Genomic DNA, 21,193 nt, shown 5'->3' on the forward strand with positions numbered 1-21,193 from the left:
ACCAACATGAAAGCAAGAGACCAATGTGTTCCATGACAAAAGTGGGTGGTATGTTTTTAAGGCCCAGGAGTGTGGACAGGAACTGTTCCGCAAGTTCACCTCACCAAGAACCCAGGATCCGCAAGTTATTGCGCCTGAGGCAGTTTTTAGTATCTACCATCTTCTCTTGCAATGCCTTCACCTGCCTCTGAAGGACATGAAGCTCCCTAGAATCCGCATTAATGGTACCTTCCGCCTGGGATATCTTTTCCTCTGCCTCAGACAGTCTGGAGCAGAATTTCTCCATGTCATGGCTGATCAGGCTGATATCAGCTGAGAGAAAGTCAATCTTAGCCATGAGAGACTCCTTGCAGGAGGAAATTGCCGCCAAAAGGCCTGCACTAGTAGAAGTAGCAGGCTCAGAGGCCGCCGCTGGTGTCTGTGTCAAGACATCACTGCAGCTGAAGACCTTGTGGGCCAGATGGCTGGCGCTGATGCGGAACAGGAGGAGCTCAGAAATAAACGGGTGGTGTGCGGCTTGCCTGGGGACACATTGGAGAGTGACAGTGGTGATGCAGGGGACATAGGCACCTGGATGAAGCCGCCAGTGTAAGTGCAAGGCACCCACAGGATGAGTTTACAGGATAACAGGCACGGAGCTTCAGTGTGCAGCTTGCCTTGATCACATCCCGCCGGCCCATGAGACCAATGTGTCAGACCCCATAGGACCCCTTTGAGAAAGAGGTCCTACACAAACCTGAAATTAATTTTTCTTGCTTTGCTTTCATGTTTATTTCCAAGTCAAGGGCATTATTATTATTATTACAATTTGGTGTTTCCTATGATATAAAACTGTCTACAGTGCATCAACTGCTGAACACCCATCTTCAGTGAACTGTCCGATGAGGTGTGTGTTTGGTGGCTTTATGTTACATACTGGAAGGGAGCTTCCTCAGTCACGGAAAGGCAACTGCTGTGTAATTGACAGTAAGAAGCTCATAGGTGTTGGAGCCTAGGGTCGACCATGGAGATACTAGGTTGTGAAAGGCAGAAGAAGGCTGGGTGGCCAAAGATGAGGACGGTGGCTCTGCTTCTTCAATATAGAGCAAGAGCGAGTTAATGCAGTGCAATAAAGCCAATGTAACTTTCAAGTAGAGCTTGACCTATATGCTAAGATCTCATATAAGCTTTAACGAGACATTGTCACCTTGCCCATGCAACTGTCTCCAAATTGCACTCTTGCATTATCACCCTATGACACCAAATTGATGAAGACCACATAGAGCTGTGCCAACATAAACTGTATAGGTGTAGTCCACTGCATGTAGACCTGAAGTGGTTACAATAGGCCAGAGGACATCCGCTACACTGAAATGTAACAGATGAAAAACATTTAAAAACTGTATTTAAAAAAAAAAAAAAAGAAGAGCACGGCAGTTGTTTATGTAACAAAGGGCCAGATTCACAAAGGGGATACGACGGCGTATCTCCTGATACGCCGTCGTATATCTGTTTCTATCTATGCGGCTGATTCATAGAATCAGTTACGCATAGATATCCATAAGATCCGACAGGTGTAATTGTTTTACACTGTCGGATCTTAGGATGCAGTACCGCGGCCGCCGCTGGGGGGAGTTCGCGTCGTAAACCAGCGTCGGGTATGCAAATTAGGAGTTACGGCGATCCACAATGGATTTTCGCGTTCGCTACGTCGCCGCTAGTCTAGTTTCCCGTCGCAAATTTAGTTGTCGTTTTGGGTGGCCTAACTTTAGTCAGCAATTGTATTGCTGTCTAAAGTATGGCCATCGTTCCCGCGTCGAAATTTAAAATTTAACGTCGTTTGCGTAACACGTCTGGGAATACGGAAGTACGCTACGCGCGTCGCCGTTCGAAAAAATGACGTCACGGCACGCAAAGCACGACGGAAATTGCAAAACGGAGCATGCACAGTAGGTCCGGCGCGGGAGCGCGCCTAATTTAAATGGCACATGACCATTTGAATTGCCCCGCCTTGCGCCGGCGTAGTTTTTATCGCAAGTGCTTTGTGAATCAAGCACTTGCAATGAAAACTTGCGGCGGTGTAACGTATCTACGATACGTTACGCCGCCTCGATTCTACGTGAATCTGGCCCAAAGTACTTTAACATACTTACCAACATTTCACATACTACATCTTCTTTCCCGGGACACAGTTAATTCCGCCCACAGCCCACCTCAGGCCCACCCAGATGCCACCAACCTTCCATGCCTCTAACCATGCAGGGAGCACCAGGATGCATTTGCAGTAACCCCACCAAGACTTATACTGTGAAGATGCTGGAACTTGGCCTGGGACACGGCATCATCAAAACTGAGGTCCAAGATGCGGGACTGTCCGGGTAAATTCGGGACAATTGGCATCTGTCCACCGGTCCAACACTTATCCGATCTAGGTGGCGGCCGTGGTGTCCTCCAGCACGGTCCGCCTAGGGCAGTGATGGCGAACCTTGGCACCCCAGATGTTTTGGAACTACATTTCCCATGATGCTCAACTACACTGCAGAGTGCATGAGCATCATGGGAAATGTAGTTCCAAAACATCAGGAGTGCCAAGGTTCGCCATCACTGGCCTAGGGTGACCAGATGTTCCGGATTGCTCGGGACAGTCCCGCATTTTGCAGGTCTGTCCCGGGCACATTCATTCCAGGACAATACAGTGTCCCGGAATGAAACTGACACACACACACCCCACAGTAACCGTACCAAGACTTATACTGTGATGCTGGAACTTGGCCTGGGACATGGCATCATCAGAACTGAGGTCCAAGATGCGGGACTGTCCGGGCAAATTCGGGACAGTTGGCATCTGTGCTTCAGGAAAGAAAATGTCATGCAGTTAGGGCTTACATCTACTTTTCTTCCTATGATGAATTTCTTTCAACAACCAGAAGAAGTCCCTCAGCCACCCGTACTACTGGATGATCCATCACTCTGAGCATTTGTCTTCGTCTTACTAAGTAAGGCCATTTATCAACCAAAGGAGGGCATGAGAATTTCTCTAGCTGACAAATCTCCCTGAGTAAAGGGCCGCATTATTAAATAAAGAGTACGTCCCTCAAGATGTCGGGAGCAGGACATCCCGTCACCTCCGACCCGCTTAGACAAGAAGGTGACAAGAAAATGTCAAGCGTGGATCGCCGCGCTTGTCACCTTCACCTCCGCGGCTCTAAACAAGTCTTCAGCGTCAGCTAACCTTCCTCGCCTTCCTGCTCACCAACTGACAGCAGAAAATATGTGAATTCAACTATAATTACCACCTCCGTCACACACATCTTCCCCTTTTCACATTTTGCCCTTACTTCATTTTTTATATATATATATATATATATATAAAAAAAGGCATATCCATAATGTTTGCTTTTTTTTTTTTTTTTTTATCCTCATCTTTAATAATTATCTTTTTTTTAAAAACACGATAGCTAACCGGTCTCCCTCCTTTCTTTATATGAAATGTTTTTTTCACTTCTCGTTTTGTTTTAATTTTAATCCACGAGCCAATTCTCAGTATATAAAAAAAATGCCGCATTTGTATTAGTGTTTAGCCTTTTACCCCCCCCTTTTTGTAATTTTCAGGCGTATATAAAACTCAAGATGGCTTCCTGCGACATCTCTCTCATTTGTGTGTATGTTTTTTTTTTTTTTTCTCCCATTTTAGCTAAGAGAAGAAAGACAATAAAATATATTTCTTTTGTGAGGTGAGGGAGGGGTGGGGGGTTTTGCTGTTCGTTCAGTCATGCTCAGTCTGACATCAGACTCGAATTAAGATTTAACTCTGCATGCTAGGCTAGATGGCGTTCTGGCTATGAATAAAACAATGCAAGAAGGAGGGAGGGTAGAAAAAAAAATAAAATGACATTCCATCTGGATCATTTAGAAAAAGCAGGCTCGTTTTTTTTTTTTTTTTCAAGATGTTTTTACCTATAATTTGTCTAGCCTGATGTGGGATCGGCCTTTGTTCCTATCTACAACGATGCAATAAACATCTACGCGTGCTCAAGCTGCCTCATCACACTGCGGTTCTGATGGTGAAATCTTCAACAAAAATCGTTTTGTACGGGAATATTTATAAGTGGTGGGGTGGGGTGCACTGAAGGAATGTTAGCTCCCTTTCTTAAAGGGAAACTATCTCGTTTCATAATCTCACGAAAAGGGTGTTAATTACCGTATTTGCCGGCGTATAAGACGACCCCCTAATTTTCCAGCCAAAATGTTGGTTTTGGGATATACTCGCCGTATAAGACTACCCCCTTCCTACTAGTCATGCCTCGCCTCACGGTGCCACCATTACATGCCAGACCTTGTCACTACATGCCATACTGTGCCCCATTACGTGCCAGACTGTGCCCCATTACATGCCAGACTATGCCCCATTACATGCCAGACTGTGCCCCATTACATGCCAGACTGTGCCCCATTACATGCCAGACTGTGCCCCATTACATGCCAGACTGTGCCCCATTACATGCCAGACTGTGCCCCATTACATGCCAGACTGTGCCCCATTACATGCCAGACTGTGCCCCAGTACATGCCAGACTGTGCCCCATTACATGCCAGACTGTGCCCCATTACATGCCAGACTGTGCCCTATTACATGCCAGACTGTGCCCTATTACATGCCAGACTGTGCCCTATTACATGCCAGACTGTGCTGTTACCTTATCCCAATACATGCAGAATTGCGGCCGTACGATTTTTCAAAAGCCGCGCCTTCTACGTCTTCTGTTCCGTGATAGGCGGAAACACAGCTACCCAGGAGGCACTGTGTTCAGTGTTCGCCTATCACGGAGGCCCTCTCGTCCGAGGACGAGAGGGCCTCCGTGATAGGCGGACACTAAACACAGGACGAGAGGGCCTCCGTGATAGGCGGACACTAAACACAGGACGAGAGGGCCTCCGTGATAGGCGGACACTAAACACAGGACGAGAGGGCCTCAGTGATAGGCGGACACTAAACACAGGACGAGAGGGCCTCCGTGATAGGCGGACACTAAACACAGGACGAGAGGGCCTCCGTGATAGGCGGACACTAAACACAGTGCCTCCTGGGAAGCTGAGTGTTTCCGCCTATCACGGAACAGAAGACGTCGGAGGCGCGGCTTTTGAAAAATCATACGGCTGCGATTCTGGGATAAGGTAAGTTAGGTTACCGGCGTATAAGACGACCCCCGACTTTTAAGAAGATTTTAAGGGGTTAGAAAGTCGTCTTATACGCCGGAAAATACGGTAGCTTTTTTTGTATAAATCCTTACATAGTAAGCTTGAAAAAAAAAAAAAAGACACAAATCCATCGAGTTCAACCAACACTAAATAAAAGAAAACATCCATTAGTAGAACTCTATATTTGCAACCAGTGGCGGCTGGTGGGTTTTTTCTTTACCACCCATCCCCCAGGGTGGCCAGCGGCGCAGCACTACCACCCTGGGCAGGCGCCGGTCCAACACTTATCTGATCTAGGTGGCGGCCGTGGTGTCCTCCAGCACGGCCCGCCTGAGGTGACCACATTTCCAAACTACCATTCAGGGACACCCTCCCTTCCCAAAAATCAGCGTGTGCTGTAACGAATCACAGCACAGTGATTGGACACAAGAGGCGGGATTTATGATTTTTTCCCATCACAAGCAGGAGGACGGGATTGTGCTCCTCCAGGCATTCCCGGCCAGGGCAAGTACTGTCAGTGAGTAAAGCAGTGATGTGGCGGCCTTTTTTGGGGGCATCAGATTGGCCCGGGGGAGGGGGGTGGCTGTGTCAGTTTCATTCCGAGGCACTGTATTGTCCTGGAATTAATGTGCCCGGGACAGACCTGCAAAATACGGGACTGTCCCGGGCAATCCGGGACACGTGGTCACCCTAGGTCCGCCTGCCGTGCATGCAGCAGGGTGCGGACAGCCCATCGGTCTTTTTTCCATCGGTGTTAAAAATAGAACATGTTTTAAATTTTTCAGATGGAAAAAAAAACAATAGTAAAAATCGATCGTCCATCGGAGAAAAATCCACGCATGCTCAGAATCAAGTCGACGCATGCTCGGAAGCATTGAACATAATTTTTCTCAGCACGTCATAGTATTTTACGTCACCACGTTTTGGATGGTCGGAATTTAGTCTGATAGTGTGTAGGCAAGACTGATGAAAGTCAGCTTCATCGGATTTCCGGTGAAAAAATCCATTGTTTTTTAGATCGGAATCCCGATCGTGTGTACAGGGCTTTAGGCTCTATTCACACTTCGCGATTTGGAATACGCAATTCCAAATCACGCGGCAATCAGTGCAACACACACACAACATGCGTTTGGGTGCTGTTCATTCTAAATGTGATTGACAATCACATGCTGCAAACGTAGCAAAAGGCGACTTTGTGTGAAGGTTCTCACCCCAAAAAGCAACTATTGGGGCTTTAAAGGGCAACTCCACTTTCGGAGGGGAAAAAAATAGCAAATGAAGAAAAAATAATATAGAGTTTACTAGCCTTTTTCAACCAGGGTGCCTTGAGGTTTTTCAGGGGTGCCTCAAGACTGTCCATCATTTCTAAAGAGTGCCTCAAGACTGTCCATAATTTCTAAAGGGTGCCTCAAGACTGTCCATAGTTTCTAAAGGGTGCCTCAAGACTGTCCATAGTTTCTAAAGAGTGCCTCAAGACTGTCCATAATTTATAAAGGGTGTCTCAAGACTGTCCATAATTTATAAAGGGTGCCTCAAGACTGTCCATAGTTTCTAAAGGGTGTCTCAAGACTGTCCATAATTTCTAAAGGGTGTCTCAAGACTGTCCATAATTTATAAAGGGTGCCTCAAGACTGTCCATAGTTTCTAAAGGGTGTCTCAAGACTGTCCATAATTTCTAAAGGGTGTCTCAAGACTGTCCATAATTTATAAAGGGTGCCTCAAGACTGTCCATAATTTATAAAGGGTGCCTCAAGACTGTCCATAATTTCTAAAGAGTATCTCAAGACTGTCCATTATTTCTAAAGAGTATCTCAAGACTGTCCATAATTTCTAAAGAGTATCTCAAGACTGTCCATTATTTCTAAAGAGTATCTCAAGACTGTACATAATTTCTAAAGAGTATCTCAAGACTGTCCATCATTTCTAAAGAGTATCTCAAGACTGTCTATCATTTCTAAAGGGTATCTCAAGACTGTCCATAATTTCTAAAGTTTATCTCAAGACTGTCCATCATTTCTAAAGGGTATCTCAAGACCAGTGTTGTCAGTAACGGCATTAAAATAAACGCCGTTACCTAACGTAGCCACTTTTGAGGGTAACGAGTAATCTACCTGATTATTCTTCCCCTCATGGTAACGCTGTTCCCATTACTTGGGCGGTGTTATCGCAATTACATCTACCGCGTGTGGGGGGGCAGAGGGGGTTATGTCATGTGGCCACAGGCCTAAGCTGGCCTCTGATTGGGTCACGCCACGGCAGGTCATGTGGCCACAGAGCTGGCCTGTCTGTGATTGCGGGTGGCGCTGGCGCATGCACGCACCTGGAGTCTCCCGCCTGCCTGTCACGAGAGCTCAGCTCAGCCGCTGACATCTCCCCCGCGGAGGCTCCGCCAGTCCGGATCAAAGTCAGCTCAGCACCGACCGTGGCCCTGCGCATAACGTGGAAGAGAGAGAGACACACAGACAGTAAGAGCAGCGCAGGTGAGGACCGGCATGTGTGGATTGGGTGTCTGGGACTGGGGGGGGGGGAAGCGGCCTAGTCTAGGGCTGGTGCTGGGGCCGGGCTGGGCATGTGGAGGACGGAGTGTGATGAATGTGATATTGTACAGTATTGCTGGGCATGTGGAGGTGGAGTGTGATGATATTGTACAGTATTGCTGGGCATGTGGAGGTGGAGTGTGATGATATTGTACAGTATTGCTGGCACAGTTACTTTGCTGAGTAACTAATTACTTTTTCAATGTAGTAACTGAGTCACTAACGCAATTACTTTTTCGGATAAGTAATTTGTAACTATAACTAATTAGTTTTTTAAAGTAAGATGAGCAACACTGCTCAAGACTGTCCATAATTTCTAAAGGGTGCCTCAAGACTGTCCATAGTTTCTAAAGGGTGCCTCAAGACTGTCCATAGTTTCTAAAGGGTGCCTCAAGACTGTCCATAGTTTCTAAAGGGTGCCTCAAGACTGTCCATAATTTCTAAAGGGTGCCTCAAGACTGTCCATAATTTCTAAAGGGTGCCTCAAGACTGTCCATAGTTTCTAAAGGGTGCCTCAAGACTGTCCATAGTTTCTAAAGGGTGCCTCAAGACTGTCCATAGTTTCTAAAGGGTGCCTCAAGACTGTCCATAGTTTCTAAAAGGTGCCTCAAGACTGTCCATGATTTTTAAAGAGTGCCTCAAGACTGTCCATAATTCCTAAAGGGTATCTCAAGACTGTACATCATTTCTAAAGGGTGCCTCAAGACTGTCCATAATTTCTAAAGGGTGCCTCAAGACTGTCCATAATTTATAAAGAGTGCCTCAAGACTGTCCATAATTCCTAAAGGGTATCTCAAGACTGTCCATCATTTCTAAAGAGTGCCTCAAGACTGTCCATAATTTCTAAAGAGTGCCTCAAGACTGTCCATAATTCCTAAAGGGTATCTCAAGACTGTCCATCATTTCTAAAGAGTGCCTCAAGACTGTCCATAATTTCTAAAGGATATCTCAAGACTGTCCATCATTTCTAAAGGGTGCCTCAAGATTGTCCATAATTTCTAAAGGGTATTTCAAGACTGTCCATCATTTCTAAAGGGTGCCTCAAGACTGTCCATCATTTCTAAAGGGTGCCTCAAGACTGTCCATCATTTCTAAAGAGTGCCTCAAGATTGTCCATAATTTCTAAAGGGTGCCTCAAGACTGTCCATCATTTCTAAAGTAGAACCCCTGACCCTCTACCTGGACAGTGCTGATTAGCCCTGTGCTGATCACATGAACTCTCCCAAGAAAAAACTCTCTAGCAAAACACACCAAACTGAGCATGTGCAGCCTGACTCCAAAGGCTCTGTCTTATCAGGAGGTGGTTTGGGGAACTGTGGAAGAAAAGGGGAGGATCAGAGAAGACAGGATCACACGCCTTTTTCCACAATACGGAGGATTAACCCCTTATTTTCCACAGTGAGAATAACAAGCATGCTCTACTGCATATACAGACTCATTTTACTGTTGTGGGTTCAGTTACACTCCTTAGTGTGACTGGGTCCTCACTTTCTTGTGCCAATCGTCCTCCCGTCTTTCTGGAGACCTTCCAGCAGATGGAAAGTAATTATTACACATCACCCACCACATCCAGTTTGGTACTACAAAATAAATATTTCATTGGAGATTGCAGAATACAAAGAATGGCACTTGGACCCATCGGTGCAGGGAAGGGCACATCCGTTTACAAGCACAGGAACACAAAAAAAGGTTTAACCACTTGAGATCCGCACTATGGTCGAAAGACGTCCACAGCGCGGCTCTCAAGTGCCGGGTGGACGTCCCTGGACGTCCTGTTGTTGTTGTTCCCTGTGCACGCCGCTGGGGGCGCGCAGCGGGGAAACAACGTGCCCGGCGCATCGCTCGGGAGCCGATGCGAGTGCCTGGCGGCCGCGATGTCCGCCAGACACTCGCGATCGTCGGTAACACAGCAGGACGTGGAGCTCTGTGTGTAAACACAGAGCTCCACGTGCTGTCAGGGAGAGAGGAGACCGATCTGTGTCCCTTGTACATAGGGACACAGCATCGGTCACCTCCCCAAGTCAGTCCCCTCCCCCCACACAGTAAGAACACAATGAGGGAATACATTTAACCCCTTCCTCACCCCCTAGTGTTAACCCCTTCACTGCCAGTCACATTTATACAGTAATTAGTGCATTTTTATAGCACTGATCGCTGTATAAATGTGAATGGTCCCAAAATTGTGTCAAAAGTGTCCGATACATCGGCCGCAATATCGCTGCCCTGACAAAAAAAAACGCAAATCGCCGCCATTACAAGTAAAAAAAAAAAAGAAAAAAAAAAAAACATAAATCTATCCCCCATTTTGTAGGCACTATGGGCCAAATTCTCAAAAAGCTGTGCAAATTTAGTATTACCTAACTTATGTCATTTAAGTTACGGCGCCCTAAGTTGGTGTCGTAAGTGCTGTATCCTCAGCGCATTTGCGCACAAAATTGCGCCATCCTTAACCTAAATTCCAAGGCGTAAGGCGTGGTTATGGCAAGTGGGAATGAAGTGGGCGTGCTTCATTGTAATGAGCCGTGACCCCATGCAAATGAAGGGCCGGCCGTACTGCGCATGCGCGCACGAATCTGGACCTCACTGGGCATGTGCAGAACTTTGCTCATCGCAATCAGTGAGATAGGTAAAAGGCCAAGCGTACTTAGTTTGAGGATCGCCCTGTGTCTAAATAGCCCCAGTCAAACACACTTCCCTTGCAAAAGTATTTCCCTGTGTTCCCTTCCTAAAGCAAGTTGCTTCTGCTTTGAACGTTTGTCAGTGTTTGTTGGTAAGATTTGTTTGTGAGAAAAGTTGTTGAGGAGTTGGAGAGTATAGTTGGTGTTTGTTTTTGATAATTTGTTATTTGTTTTGATTGTTTGCCTGTTTGTTTTTGATAAGTGTTTCTTTTTTGGTGTGTGATTGTTTTTTGTTTCCCTTTTTTGCCTGTTTGTTTTTGATAAGTGTTTCTTTTTTGGTGTGTGATTGTTTTTTCTTTCCCTTTTTTGCCTGTTTGTTTTTGAATTTATAGTAGCTGTCTCTTTGTGTTTTTTTTTTTTTGCTTGTTTTTTTTTTCTTTGTTGTGTGTGTATTGTTGATTGTTTTTTGGGTGAGTTTCCTGTTGCTGGGTGGTGTCTGTGATGGCCACCAAGCGCAGGAAGCTAAATTTTACAGTGGCAGAGAAGCATATACTTGCTCAGGGCGTCATAAAATATGGGCGCTTTCTCCATGGCCCTGAGAGCCACAACACCACCCCGGCCAGGAGGAAGGAGATCCTTAAAAAGATCACCGATCGGATCAATGCGGCGGGGGGGGGAGACCAGGACCATCGCTGGAGTTAAAAAAAAAATCAACGATTTGAAGAGCGTGTCCCGGAACAAGCTGGCAACGCTGCATGCCCATACCAGGGGCACTGGAGGAGGGGGACCCTGCCCAGTCAGGATGAGTGAGGAGGAATGGGCAGTGGCCCAGTGTTTCCACCCACAGCAGGTGGTGGGCCTGCCTGGCTTTGACTCTGATCCTCTTATGAGGACAGGTAATTTTTTTTAATTTTCTATCTGGTGATTAGCATGTGTGGGTGGGGGAAGGGAAGATGTGCCAAGTGTGTGGATCCACCAACCTGTGATTGTTTTGTGTCCTCCCCAGATGGCCAGGAGGTTGCAGCCCCATCAGCCCAGGAGGTTGCTGGGTCATCAGCCCAGGAGGTGGCAGCCCCATCAGCCCAGGAGTTGGCAGCCCCATCAGCCCAGGAGGTTGCTGGGTCATCAGCCCAGGAGGTGGCAGCCCCATCAGCCCAGGAGGTGGCAGCCCCATCAGGGCAGGAGGTGGCAGCCCCATCAGGGCAGGAGGTTGCTGGCCCATCAGGGCAGGCTGCTGCACCACCCCCAAGACAGGCTGATGCAGAGTCCCAAGAAGGGCAGGATTCGCCATGGGAGGGGAGTGCCCACAACTCCCCTAATTTGGATGTTGAGTGGGAGGAGGATGAGGGGGAGGAAGATGAGAATATTGATATTGGCCAGCAAATCCTGATGGGCCAAGATATGACCTTTGAGTCATCCCCTGAGGGTACCCCAGAGGCGCCCAGCAGTCAGGCCACCATCATGGGTGGCCCCTCCCAACCCTCCTCCAACATGCAGCAGCCCCCATGGGTCACTCTAACCCCTCCTCCAAGGCCACAAGCCTCAGGGGCAAGTAGGAGGCCGACCCCGGAAACCAGGGGGGGGTTTGTGCGTCTGCCGGTCAGTCTGCTGAGGGACAATGCCCGGCAGACCCGCAGTCTGGGTGAAATTAAAAAAACAATGAGCAAGGTGGAGCACAGCCTGGGTTTAATGAGGGAGTCACTGGGTGACGTGGCCACCAACTCAGTGGGGGTCATCTTGTGTTTGTGGGACCTGAAGAACGCCACAACAGGCGTGGCCCAGGAGGTGACTGCCCTCACCCAGGCTGTGCAGGCCAATACCCGGGCTGTGCAGGCCAATACCCGGGCTGGCCAGGCTAATACGGCTGACATGACTGCCTGTCTGACAAGGATAGCCGTGGCCTTGGAGGGCAGGCCAGCAGGAGGACAGACACCAGGGGAGGCTCCTTCTTCCCCTGCACAGACCCCCCCCGTGAAGATACTCCCTCCCCTGCACAGACACCCCCCCCCCCGTGAAGATACTCCCTCCCCTGCACAGACCCCCCCCCGTGAAGATCCCCCAGTCGGCTGTGCCCGTGCCCGTGGTCAGCCCAGAAGGAGCACTCGGCAACATCAGTAAGTTGCAGGGGTACTTTTGATTTTTTTTTTATACTGTACTTATGATTTGGTTTATGTGTGTGAATGATGTGTGAATGTGGGGGGGGGGGTGGCATTCCTGATAACATAAGGGTGTCACCCTCAGTTTTGGTGGATTAGGGATCCCCAGGACCAGGGAGAAATCATCCCAGGTTCCTGAATGGTGTATGAATGCACAGTGACATAATTGGAGCCGTGGCGGGGCGTTACTGCTCCCAAGTACCAAAGGGGGGGGTACTTGGATCTAATCCAATTCGATGTGCATGTGATGTGTCTGTGCTAGGGACCACAGTGACGTGCATTCATGCATTCTCATTGTGAGATAATTAATGTGCGTTTTGTACCAAAAAAAACATTCTCATTGTCATATAAGTCATGTGCATTTTATGTGCAAAGTAAATGTTTAAAGGTCACATAATCTCTGTGATTTTTTGTTGGCAAAGCAAAAAAATAAAGATAATTAAGGTCCATTTACTGGGCAAAGATGCCTTCAGCCAGTTGTCTCCTTATTGCCTGGCCCTCAGCAGACCGGGTAGAGGTGGTTGGGGGGGGGGGGGAATGGCGGGGTGGGGGGTTAGGTCAGGACATATCTCAACATGCAGGCCCCTTCTCAGAGCCAAATTATGGAGGATGCAACATGCCCCAATAATTTGACAGACAAAGTCTGGGGAATACAAGAGTGTACCCCCAGTCTTGTCAAGGCATCTAAATCTGGACTTGAGAAGGCCAAATGTCCGCTCTACTATTGACCGGGTCTGGATGTGCACCTCGTTGAATTTCCGTTCTCCGGGTGTTTGGGGGTTCCTAAAAGGGGTCATGAGATGGGGTCCCAACACATATCCAGAGTCACCTGTAAGGGAAAAGACAGGAGGATATTAGTCATGCATGTGCCCCTTGTGATGTCTGCATCATGGGGGGGGCATACCTGACACCAATGTCACTCACCAATCAGCCAGCTGTCTCCATAAACGTTCATCTCCAAGTCTTGGTAGATCTTGGTCTGCCGTAGAATAAAACTGTCGTGGCACGACCCTGGAAACTTGGCACAAACGTGCCAGATGAGGCCATGGGCATCTACAATCATCTGGACGTTGATGGAATGCCACCCTTTTCTGTTTCTGAACAGGTGTTCAGTTTCATGGGGGGGCTGTAGTGCCACATGCGTGCAATCTATCGCCCCGATGGTCCTTGGGAAGCCAGCAATGCTGTAAAAGTCAGTCATGGCTTGCAGACGCTGCTCCTCCTGGGTGGGCTTGACAAATTGGTTGGTCATGCGCCGCAGTATGGCAGGGACCACCTGATGGACACATCGGCTCATTGTCGACTGCACCATCCCAGCCAGACCTCCAGATGCACACTGGAATGAGCCTGTAGATAAAAAATGGAGGGTTGCCATAACTTTATGTAGAGGTGGCAGGGCATGGGAGCGTCTGTTTGGGGTGATAAGATCCTCCATAAGTAGTTGGGTGAGCTCCAGGATGGCTTCCCTATCAAACCTGAAGTTGCCATACACTTCATAATCTGGCATTTGAAACAGATCACGCCGTGGCCGATAAACTCTCTCCTGTGCCCTCATCCTCCTCCTCTGTGCCCTCCTCCTCCTTTGTGCCTGTAAGGTGGCAAGTGCCGTCAGAATCATTGATGTCCCAGGCATTTTTCCAGACAGATCCTTCACAACTATAGCTCTAGTCACTACCTTCAGCAAACCCTTCCACGGCATGTGTAAAATTAGGGCTGCTTTTATAATGTGGAAATTTACACAGGGAAACTAACAGGTGCGCACAGGGCGGAAAATACGCCGCACACACTTAATTTTGAGGATCGCACTAACTCCCTCATTTGCATCTTTGCCTATCAAAAACAGCGGCGAGACTAGCGTAATTTGCGCCCGGGGATGCGCAGGTGTAACTATTTTAGGTAGGACGGAAAATCCGAAAATCTAGGCTTAACTCGTTTTGAAGATCGGGCGCAAAGATACGCGCCGTGTAAATTTAGAAAACTTTAGTTAAGTCCGCGTATCTCTTTTGAGAATTTGGCCCTATAACTTTTGTGCAAACCAGTTGCTTATTGCGATTTTTTTTTTTTTTTTTACAAAAATACGTCGAAAAATACGTATCGGCCTTAACTGAGAAAAAAAATAGTTTTTTTAAAAAAAAATTGGGATATTTATTATAGCAACAAGTAAAAAATATATATATTTTTTTTAAATTGTCGCTCTTTTTTTGTTTATAGCGCAAAAAATAAAAACCGCAGAGGTGATCAAATACCACCAAAATAAAGCTCTATTTGTGGGGAAAAAAGGACATCAATTTTGTTTGGGAGCCACGTCGCACGACCGCGCAATTGTCAGTTAAAGCGACGCAGTGCCGAATCGCAAAACCTGGCCTGGGCATTTAGCTGCAAAATGGTCCGGGGCTTAAGTGGTTAAGTGGGCTCCGCTCAGCGATCCCTCCGCACTCCCCGCGAACCTCGTCTCTCTTTATTTCTCCACCAGCAGGCAGCCAGCCAGAGAATAATGGAGCTAAACCTGTGCTTACAGGAACGTTCCTCGTTGCCCGTAGCAACCATTCTGCATCCATCTGTCATTTGTTAGGCAGAAAGAAATGTTGCTGACACGCTTCTTATTCACAACCCGTCCAACAGGTCTTCCCGACACGGGATCCGTGCGATGAATCCTCCAAGAGCCGCCAGATACGGCCCCCGGGGGCCACACCTACTCCATCCTAGAAGATTAGTGATTAATACGATTCTAATAATTGCAACTCGAAAGAATTCTTAGCTTGGGGGGCCAGAAAACATTCTTGATGTATAAAGAACAAAATGATGTCAGGGGGGTGAAAAAAAAATCCTGGAGCTTCATTCGATTCAAATCCAGAAGAAGCAAACGTTTATTATTTCGCAGATTACCGATCCTTAAAGGGACACTAAAGGAATTTTTTTTTTTAGCTAAATAGCTTCCTTTACCTTGCTGCAGTCCTGGTTTCATGTCCTCATTGTTCGTTTTTGCTTTGATGTTGCTGTAAATCCTCTCTGTTCTGGACACTTCCTGGTTGCCTGTTTCCTGATAACCACAGTACTGGGAGATTTCTCACGGTGGTCACTAATCAAGGAGCTGTGTGTAAAACGAAACTGGATTGGTGCTGAGGAGTTTTAGACAAAGTATCACTGCTCTCTATTGGCTGACTGCCCTCTAGTGGCTCTCTGTACATCAGAGAACCAGCAAACAACAGCAAAAACGAAACTACACTGCAGGCACATTATATGATTGTTTTTTTATCAATTTTTAATCATTTTTAAAAGGAATCAGTTAACTATTATGTCTCTATGCCCTGTAAACAGTCATTTCAGCTAAAAAAATTTTTTCCTTTAGTGACCCTTTAACCCCTTCCATACCGGGCACTTACGCACCTTCCCGCCCAAGCCAATTTTCAGCTTTCAGCGCTGTCGCACTTTGAATGACAATTGCGCGGTCATGCTACGCTGTACCCAAATGACATTTTTATCATTTTTTCCCCACAAATAGAGCTTTCTTTTGGTGGTATTTGATCACCTCTGCGGTTTTTATTTTTTGTGCAATAACAAAAAAAAAACGAAATTTTTGAAAAAAAATTAAGTTTTTATTTTTTTCTGGATTTTTTTTTGTAAATAAGTAAGTTTTCTTCTTCAATTATGGGCACTGATATGACGGCACTGATGGGCACCAATGAGGTTGCACTGATAGGCGGCGCTGGTATGCTGCACTGATGGGCATTCATAGGCGGCACTGATGGGCATTCATAGGCGGCACTGATGGGCACTCATATGCGGCGCACTGATAGGCACTCATAGGCGGCACTGAATGAATGAATGAATGAAAAACTTATATAGCGCGGCACTTGCGAACTAAATCGCCTCTGGGCGCTTGTTGTTCCTGTCTCCTTTGATATCAAAAGAAATGCGTCTTGATCTTTCTCCTGAATGCTAAGTGATGGGCACTCATGGGTGGCACTGATGGGTGGACACTGGGCATAGATGGGCACTAAGAGGTGGCACTGATGGACACTGGGTGGCACTTATGGACACTGAGGGGTGGCACAGATGGCATTGCTGGGAATCATTCCAGCCAGTGCCCATGTTGCCAGTCAGTGCCCATTTGTGGGCACTGATTGGCAACGATTGTGTTTTTTTTTTTATTGGTGTTTTTTTTTTTTGCCGAGGGGCACTCCCTGGTGGTCCAGTGTTGACATCCGAGGGGGGCTGCGCTGATAAACAATCAGCGCGAACCCCCCCCCTGTCAGGAGAGCCGCCGATCGGCTCTCCTCTACTCGCGTCTATCAGACGCGAGTGAGGAAGAGCCGATCAGCGGCTCTTCCTGTTTACATCGTGATCAGCCGTGATTGGACACGGCTGATCACGTGGTAAAGAGTCTCCGCCGGAGGCTCTTTACCGAGATCGGAGATGCAGGGTGTCAGACTGACAACCCCCATCACCGATTGCCGCGCTGCACGTCGGCATGAAATCCTGCAGGACGTCAATAGACGTCCAGTCAGGATTTCACAACCACTTCCCGGACGTCAATTGTCCATTGACTGGGCGGGGAGTGGTTAAGCCTCGTACACGCGATCGGATTATCCGACGGGAGTTGTGTGGTGACGGGATGTTGTCGGAAAATGCGACTGTTTGTACGCTCCATCGGACAATTGTTGTCGGATTTTCCGCGGATAGCATGCTTAAAAATTGTCCGCCAACAAATGTGTGCTATCGGATTATCTGATCGTGTGTACACAAGTACGTCGGAAAAAACTCCAAAGTACAAACACGCATGCTCGGAAGCAATGCTCACCATAACGCAACAGTAGCAGAAGTTGCCCAAATGGTGGCACTAAAGAGCTAAAAAAACACATAGTTTTGTTTTTGTTGTCCGACAGTTCTTTGCCGTTTGTATGCAAGACAAGTTTATGGCCAAAGCCCTTCAGACAAAAGTCCTACGCTTTGTCCGCAGAAAATCCGATCCTGTGTCCCAGGCTTTTTTTTTTATAAATCTCTTTATTATCGTATGTCCCAGGCTTTAGATGTGAGGACTGCATTTGTTTTCTTTTTTACCCCTGCTCTGAACAAAAGGTTAAAAGCGCCCGTGTTGCGGAACTGCTGAAGCCCTTTGGTGGCGCTGCCCATCAGGGCAGCCATCACAAATTTTGGGGCCCCTTACACAGGTTGAGGCAGGGCCCCCTGGAGCAGAGAACCGAGGGGGGGGGGCCTTCTCTCTCCTGCCGCGAGATGATAAGCAGGGGGGGTTGTGGTAACGAAAGTTTCATCTCCTCTCTTCTCTCCCAGCACGGTCCTTGTGGGTGGCAGCAGCTTCCTTCTCTCTCTTCCTCTCTTTCCTACTTCTCCTTTCTCTTCCGCCTAAGCAATAGGCATCCAATAGGAATAGGATCACCTGACGCTTTGGCCAATCAGGAAGCAGGTCTTCTGATTGGCGGGGAGGAACTTTAGTTTCATTCGCTAGTATCACACAACTGGGCTGGCTCGAAGTGCAATGCTCTGCGCCACAAGCTCATCCTTTTTTGAAGCCATTTAGAGCCTCTGGCTCTAATCAGGTGCTTCAAAAAAGCACCCTGCCGCATTGGATTCCATAGTCCGGTGCCCTTGATATGTAGATCAGGGCGCCAGATGCATGAATGGGGAAGCGGCACCCATGCCCCCTCTATGGAAGGGCCGCCACTGGGACTACACCTATAGCAAGGTCATAATCCGACGTCAGTGAAAGCTGCAAAGTTTCTATTTATCAAAAGTCGCCCTTTATCTGCAGGTTTTTGGTAAAAGGTAAACTAAACCTTTAAATCCCTTAACCAGCTAAGGGCCACTGAGGAACATGAGCACCGGCTGCATTGGGGCCCAAATAACACATTTGTCATATACAGGAAGTTTCCAGGATCTGGATTTCAGATTTTGTACTCTGGTACCATCTACAGGTGAAATATGGTACAGCAGTCCGCCTTTTAAAATGGAATAGTCTGCCTGTTCAAAAGCTATAGCATGACAAGGGTGCAAATGTTTTTACATGGACCTGTGACGTCAGCAGGGGAGGGCTGGCAGGGGGGGGCAGGGTGGAAATCTCCCCCCGGGCTGGTGACACTATGCACAGCCACCGGCCGCCACTACCAAATGCTGTTTTTGCAGAGCAGAAATATGCCTGCTGGAGCTATGTTAACACAGGTCACGGCCCCCGCTCACCTCCCACTGTGCAGCCGTGCCTGCGTCAGCTCCGAGGTATATGGCTGCAGAACTGAGCTATGTCTCGTCTCACACATAGCTCAACCTCAGCGCACACCAGCGCTGACATCCCCTTCTCTCTCTGCACAGACACGAGGAGAGATAGAGCTCATCTGCTCCTCCTCCTTCTGAGTCTGCCCCGCTCACACTACCCGGGCATGTGTGGGCACTGGACAGGAAGTTTGAACCCAAAAAAGCATCAGACAGCCTGCCTGCGCCTCAGCCTCCATCCTGGTAAGCTCACCCTCTCTAGTCTCGCCTGCCTCCCAGTGTATAAAAAGGGGTGCTCTGTGGACTTTGTTAAAGGGGAGGGGGGCAGGCTTTGGTGAGCAGAGACCCTCTTTACACAATAGTCCACAGCATGCACCCTTAAATCAAGTTTTCCAGAACACCCCTTACATCACATCTGATGTATATGGGGTCTGTGCCGACCCTGATTTAGGGGAGGCTCTGTGCCGACTCTGATGTAAGGGTGGCTCTGTGCCGACTCTGAAGTAAGGGTGGCTCTGTGCAGACTCTGATGTAAGGGTGGCTCTGTGCCGACTCTGATGTAAGGGGGGCCTCTGTGCCGACTCTGACGTAAGGGGGGCCTCTGTGCCGACTCTGACGTAAGGGGGGCCTCTGTGCCGACTCTGACGTAAGGGGGGCCTCTGTGCCGACTCTGACGTAAGGGGGGCCTCTGTGCCGACTCTGGTGATCATGAAAAATCTTAGACTGTTTTCCTCGATCCATCACTTTTCCACGCTTTATGGGCCACTTGACTGGACTTGCCCCCCAGGCCTAAGGCTGCCAGCCCTCCCCTGGACATCAGTGTATAAAACTACCAATATAGATAAAAAGCAGGCCCCAAAACCCTCTTCTAAAGTGCTTGAAACTGACCCCAGGCAGACTGCCCTTTAGTGCCGGGACAAGGTCCTTCAGCGCCCAAGGGAAAAAGACTGAAGTGCCCCCCCATATAAGCTGCAAAAGACTTCAGCAACATAGGTTGTAGGTCCTGAATTGTTTGCACACCCCTCTCTCAAAAACGCCCAAGACAACTGCCTTTTCTGCCTACCCCTCAGCCCAGCTACCCACGCAGTCTCAGCTACTGCTCTGAGTTAAGTCCTGCCACCGCCAATCAACAATCCAGAGCCAAATCCTCTATGCCAGGGGTCTCAAAACTTTCTAAACAAAGGGCCAGTTTACGGTCTTTAAGACTTTAGGAAGGCCGGACTGTGGCCAGCAGGAGTATTAAAAAAAATTCTGGCATCAGTGGGAGTGATTGGACACGGCTGATCACGTGGTAAAGAGTCTCCGTGAGAGACTCTTTACCTAGATCGGTGTTGCGGGTGTCAGACTGACACCCTGCAACAACGATCGCCACGATGCGCGCCCCCGGGGGCGCACAGCGGCTCAATATCCTGAGGACGTCATATGACATTCACTCAGGATATTGAAACCACTTTGCCGACGTCAATCTGTCATTGGCGGGCGGCAAGTGGTTAAAGGTGCAACATGTCCACCGTCAACCCCCCCCCCCCCCCCAACTTGAAAGAAGCATAAAAGACCTCTGTTGTGGGATTTTTAGGGAACAAAAAAGTCGATATTTTGAAAAAAATCTTTTAATTTATAAATATTCATAGAAAAATTCCATTAGAAATTCCAACATATTACATTTAAATATTAAAACATTGTATATTGAAAAGAAGAATAAGGTGATACTGTCCGCTATAGAGTTCGGAGACCTCCAGCCATCTGGAGCCACTCTATAGCGGACAGTATCACCTTATTCTTCTTTTCAATATACAATGTTTTAATATTTAAATGTAATATGTTGGAATTTCTAATGGAATTTTTCTATTAATATTAGTAAAATAAATGAATTTTTTTAAACTATCCACTTTTTTGTTGCCTTAAAAACCCCACAACAGAGGTTTTTCATACTTTTTCAAGTTGGGGGGGGGGGGGGGGTTTGACGGTGAACAATGTTGCACCTTTAAATACGGATGTACCATGACACTTGGCCCCAAAGGTAGAATATACATTTAAAGTTAATCTGTGATAGATACCATTAGACAGGTGCTGCAGAAAAATGTTTGATTTTGTTTCATTCGTTTTTTTTTGGAAATTCGGAAATTTGAAAATCCAAATTTTCGAATTTTAGAATTTTCTAATTTTGGAATTTCGAATTTTCAGATTTTAGAATTTTCCAATTCGTTGAGTCGTTTTGATTTTCGTTTTGATATCTGACTTCAGCGTATCTGTGTGTGGCTTGGCTTGTACAACGGTGTCATCCATTCATAAAGATTTCTGAATGGGGAGATTACGTGTCCCATCTGCCATCACAGCGAAAGCAGATGGACTCACAGATCACACCGGCAGCAGGACACTTTTAGTCCATCGTTGACTTCCTCCAGTCCCATAATAAAAGATCTGTACTATTGTATGAACCAGGGTATATAGGAGCCTGAAATGCTCTGATGTCTGCTGC

The sequence above is a fragment of the Rana temporaria genome, chromosome 3 (genome assembly GCF_905171775.1).
Source record: "Rana temporaria chromosome 3, aRanTem1.1, whole genome shotgun sequence".
NCBI classification, from domain to species: domain Eukaryota; kingdom Metazoa; phylum Chordata; class Amphibia; order Anura; family Ranidae; genus Rana; species Rana temporaria.